This window comes from Boleophthalmus pectinirostris, unplaced genomic scaffold (assembly GCF_026225935.1).
Source record: "Boleophthalmus pectinirostris isolate CB_2022bp ecotype Guang Dong unplaced genomic scaffold, ASM2622593v1 HiC_scaffold_8, whole genome shotgun sequence".
Classification (NCBI taxonomy): Eukaryota; Metazoa; Chordata; class Actinopteri; order Gobiiformes; family Gobiidae; genus Boleophthalmus; species Boleophthalmus pectinirostris.
The window spans coordinates 25,898,523-25,904,348 of NW_026571515.1; the positions used below are offsets into that span (position 1 = coordinate 25,898,523).

Below are 5,826 nucleotides of genomic sequence, written 5' to 3' on the forward strand. Positions count from 1 at the left end.
TGGTTGGTGAGACAGATAAAGCATTTAAGAATTCATGGATTTATTGTCATTTAGAACATTTAAACAGTAGCATGGTTATTGCAAAACAGTATCAGTGCAATTTATGAAGTGCAAATACTGGAATATAAACATATATACTACAACATGACATAAAGGCAGAGGTAGATACAGAAGTATAAGGTGCAGGTGAGTTTGTTTGTTGCATCAGTGCAGAGTCTAGTTCACAGTTATGGCAGGTGGGGGGAGTGGAGGGTTGTAAGGGGACCTATAACCTGAACTAGAAGATCTTACAGTTTGAGAATGTGCATATTTATTGTTGGAGAGTAAGACTTGGGATTTCTATGCCATCACAGTAGCCTGCTGACTGCAATACATGTAAAAGCTTTTTTGACCACTTTTTTTTTTTTTTTTTTACAAAAGTTCAAACCATATACAACACTTTGAGGCAAAGTATGAGAATATATATGCACTCAATAACACCAGCTATGCTAAAATAGTTGTCATAGAGTGAGGAGTAGAGGATATGTTTCATGTTTTATCAAAGCAGCCTAGTACAGGAAGTGTGAAGTGATAAAGAGAAATACAGTCCATCTGCCAAATGTCACTTTCATGCTCCTTCAGAATCATTTCATCATCTGGATAGGATATGACACACTTTGAAGGTTGCGGTTTATAAAATATGGGGTTTGATCTGGAAAAGAAGACGCCACTTGTAGCAATGTTATAATGAAAAATGGGAAGTCAATCAAGAGATAATGTCATTAAAAGTGCCATTGCTTTATTCAGTTAAGAACAGCATATAAATCTGTATTAGTGCAATATGTAGCTTTTTGCAGCATTTATGCTGCCTTTATTTCTCTAGTGGTGTTTTATTGCTTTAAAATAACTTCTAACAGGTACCAGGCAGGTGGCAGACTCTCTACCAGAAAAGTTACACCGTGCACCTATGAGTAATTTACAGCTACTAGAGCATCTGTAAAAAAGTCACACTTTTTTTGTTAGTTAATGTATTATTACAGGTCGTTAGAGGGAAATAATGGAGTGTATCAGGGGTACTGTAACATTATTGTCACCTTAAAACCTATTCCAAATGTGATGGATCCAGTTTAGCTCCCAGTTAACACATTTTGAAGTGTGATATGCTGAAATAAATATAGGCAAAAACAATTATATTTAAACTAATTTATCCCAATGACACAATAATCCAATAACCACAAAGACTGTTCTAAATCTACAATATTGTTTAAAAACATGATAATAATAAATAAATAGCAGAATGAAACACTTTAGTAGTTAGTTGGCATTTGTAATGAGTCATAGAAGTGACCATTTACAGCTCAAATCTTATATACCCACAAAATAACTAACAATTTCCACTTGTGCAATCAAAAAGTGGCCACAATAAATATTGACCCCCCAGAAATAATTGTTCCATCTGACATATATTGAACGATAAATCGATAGAGTTATTATTGCGACAGGCCTACACTGGCGAAGACCACAGTAAGCATTATAAACAGAGAGCATTTCTAGATAGTTTGTTCATGCTAAAAGTAGCTTCATGCACACTTTTTTGCAAACACTGCCATTTATTTTAATTCATTTCCCCAGTACATTTAAAATTGATGATAACTAATTTATTGGGATTGTTTATTCATAGGATTTACTAAAAAGATGAATTCCCTACAATAGTCTGTCTGTCTGCATAGCGCCACATAGAATAAATTATAAAAAAGGGCAGACAAAGAAAAAATAAACAATGGTATGATCAATCACAGAGTGTCTACACGCGTTAACACCGCTGTGAACAAAGGTAAATAATTAGCGAGGACACTTGACAATAATCTTAACAGAACAGGGATATTGTGGTGTATGGGACCAGTGCAGGCTGCTATTAGAATCTTGTACAGAGTGGAGCGGGACGCACCTGTCACATGAATATATGCCTCTGATCTAATACTGCATGTGATTGGGGGGGATGCCATGCAGTAGCATCCACAGGCAGAAATATGATAGTATCAATTAAAACTTCATAAAAATAATAATACCGATATCTAAAAATGTTTCTACACTGCTTAAAAAAAAAGTTTAACTAAAAAAAGAGAAGAAAGAGAAAAAGTTTTTTTTTTTCCTTTTAAATTTTTCTTGTATCTTAAGTTTTTATGTTTAACAATAATTATTTGTTTAGATACATTTCCATTAGTTTGATTTCTGTTTTTTTTTGTTCTCTCTTACAAGATCTGGTTCAAGATGGTTAAAGAAATCAGCTGCAAAGGAAAACCCAGTATAAGAAGAGGATGGTTAGTTTGAACTCACAGGTAAAGTGGCAAATTCTTTTTTAATTTACTGTTAATTGTATAATATTATCAACTCTGTTTAAACAATTAGGAAATTATGATAGTAGAACTTTGTCCATAGCTTGGAAAAAAAATAAAAATAAAATAAATAAATAAATAATAATAATAATAATAATAATAATAATAATAATAATGCATCAGTTTTATTCAGCACTTTTCTGGACACTCAAAGATGCTTTACAGAATATTATTCATTCACTCCACATTGTGGAGGTGGTAAGATACTATTGTAGCCACAGCTGCCCTGGGACAGACTGACGAAAGCAAGGCTGCCAATCTGTGCCATCGGCCCCTTCGACTACCACCACCACTCACGCACACTCCACTTTCATACTGGGCAATGTGGGTAAAGTACCTTGCCTAAGGACACAACTATGAGTTTCCGTGACTGCCGCCCACTGTGACACCTGATTTTCCCAGCAGTCTCCCATTCAAGTACTAACCAGGCCCGGCCCTGCTGAGCTACTGAGCTCTGACGGAATCAGGCGTTGACAAGCTGGTATGGTCACACAAATATGGTTAAAAGCCTTAAAAACTGCACCTATAACAGGGTGCACTAGTGTTCAAAGCACTGATAGAGATACACAAGAGTACATGAGCTGAGCAGTTCTCCTGTAGATTTATCTGTAAATGAGGACTTCTGGTGCCACATGACGTTAGGCCCTCAGTCAGATGAGAGAGTGTAATGTGAGGGGAAGTGTCACCCTGTCACTGCCGCCCATCAGCGTGTGTGTGTGCATGTTTGTTCATGTGTGTGTATGTGCGTGTGTGTGTTCATACTGCTACCAAGCTCAGAGGAGAAGGGGGTGGGGCCAGAATGACATGCCGCCTCTTTCATCTAACTCTGCTGGTATAATGTGCACCACAGTAACTTTAATTGATGACTACTGATCAAATACGTGCCTTTGAAAATAAAATATTTGGGATTGTTATTTTCTACTTCAGGAAAAGTGCAAAAGGAATTCTTAATGTACCTGATGAGATGTTCAGATTAGTTTCTGAGACTGTAAACTTTGCCATAGGGTTCTTGCATTCTCCTATTTGAATTTGTATTAACTTGTGATCTGTGCTGTTTCAACTTTCACTTGAATACACTTCCTACCACAAACACCTGGTTTGGGCCTGGTTTGTTGCTCAGGAGACTCCGACCTGAGCGTCACTGTCATTCAGACAAACACATAGTGACAAGTCAGCCTTCTCCATGTCAGCGGTGGGCTCCTCTGTGGGACCTGGATTCCGCAATTTTCCCAGTGCTCAACAGAAGGCTCTGCTTTGCAAAACAAACCAACAAACAGCCAACCTGAAGTGTGTGATGAAAGAGTAAACAACATGGCTTCGCTAACATGCCCCACAACCATGACACTTCCTAAGTAGGTTAGCACACACAGGGTAACCTCAATTAACACACGCTTGATTGGAGAGAGTAACTGATAGGACGTCCCACCGGTAGAGACTGACCACTTTTCGGACCTTGGCCTTTGTGAAATCCAGTGGGGTCTGCCCTAATGCCCCCAGGCGTGTACAAAGGAGTTCATTATCAAGAAAAATTGCTCAAGTCAATCTATTGATGTTGCCTAACTAATTGTAAAGCTGGGGATTCAAAAGCAGATGTTGCATTTCAAAGCTGTTGTGCACGAGGAGACAGGTTATGATTTATGCTAAAACGTGTGGCTTCAAAGCGGTGAACGTTGCTTCTAAACAAATTGAACAAGTCAAGCGCTATTCACCCAGGACCGTGATGGGAGCCCAGTGCGCACAGATCAGAGGAGCGTGCCTGCCGCTTGTAATATCACTCAGCGGAGGCGAGAGAGGGGTGGAGGGGGTCCCAATGGGGTAGAAGGAAGCACACAGGGCTAATGCTAACGCCTGTGTACGGATACGCAGCTGCAGCTACACCTGTGCAGCCCACCCTCTCGCTGCTCTCCCCTCCCGGTACAGCACACAGGGGTGGGGGCATCGGGAGACTTGACACCCTTTCCACGGATGGTTCTATTATTTGGGAGGAGATCTAAGAGTTGGGAGAAGATGCGTGGCCCATGTCAACATACTGATGCAATTTCAGTAAACATTGATAAAGCTGCTTATTTGTTGGGCAGATTGGTGGATGGGGGAGTCTTTATGACTGTTGTCTACTCACTCAGGGAGCTTGTAATGAAATTAAGTTGGAAAATGCATAATTTCTTAGTCCACCAATGTTCCTTCAGTTGAGTTTATTGATTTAAAAGCAGAGAATCATCTTACAAAGTCTACATTGGAAAAAGATGTTTTAAACTTGTAGAGAATGGGAAAAGGTGGTACTGATGCTAGATTTAACATTACAGGAGTACACCTTACACTGTCATCCCCATATGTGTTAAAAGAAAGAATGTGTGGACTTCCCTTATAAGTCGTTTTCTGTCTGTTTTCTTTCAGTTTGATGCAGCCTAAATTGGGACGGGAGAAACGAATTGCTAAATTTTTAATTAACTTCATAACATCTGCACTTGTGCTTTGAGAGAGCAGCGAGATTTCCTTTTAACCTATTCCAGCACATTTGCACACCAAGGTAAATCTTGATGCTGGCACTCTTACAGAAAGGAAAGGGGAAAAAAAATCAAAAATGGAAATGAACTCTCACTTGTGTGCGCAGATCAAAGAGTGAGAATTATTCAACTTTTTGCCATTGCTTGATCTTCAGAAAAGAAGAGGAGAAAGTAGGGATGATCTAGATGAATGAATTGATTTCTTTGGGTTATTTTGTGGGTGCGCATTTTATCATAAGCTACAATTACTTTGTGTGGTGGTTCAGTTTTGGCTTGTTAATCTAGTGTACTGAATCTTAGTATGACATGTTTGTAAAACTGTACTTTGCGCTAAAGTTTATTGATTGAAGACTTAATGGGGATTTTTTGTTAGTGTTTAAATGAAATAATCCATTAATATGGCATCCAAAACATTCATTGAAGGTAATATATTCTCTTGTGAGCTTTACACCATACTAAAATGCTGTGATCGCATCAGAAACATACCTGGATTTGTGTTTTGTTTCATTCACACATGTTTGAGTAATGCTTCATCATGATTAGTCTGTCTACATCTCCAAAGCTCAAATGCTCTGTTCCAATTTTTGATGTCATGGTAGTGGTGGTTTTCAAGGCAACAGCTAACTTTTACCTTTGTTCAGTAGAGATTGACATTGAATTTCATTTGATGCATTAATGTATCTACAACTTGATTTTTTTAAATCAAAATTAGCTTTGAGCAAGGACAAAAAAATCAAACAACAACAGTATTCCCTTGCTTTGGTCAAATGATTAGTTGTTCATGTTTACCCACATAAATCCTAAATCCCACATGAGTGAAACTGGAGCCCATTTTTTCAGGCGTCCCCCCGCTGTAGCCCATCCCAGGCACCTGCACAGGTCATCCTCACTCATGTGCCACTGATACTGCTGATCACCAGACGGCCTTGCTACAGATCTCCCTTTGT

General features: G+C 38.7%; 1 pseudogene; it reads right to left on the minus strand.

The window, feature by feature from the left end:
* Positions 1 to 2,752: 2,752 nt before the first annotated feature.
* Positions 2,753 to 2,870, minus strand: LOC129412488 (5S ribosomal RNA; annotated as a pseudogene).
* Positions 2,871 to 5,826: the final 2,956 nt, after the last annotated feature.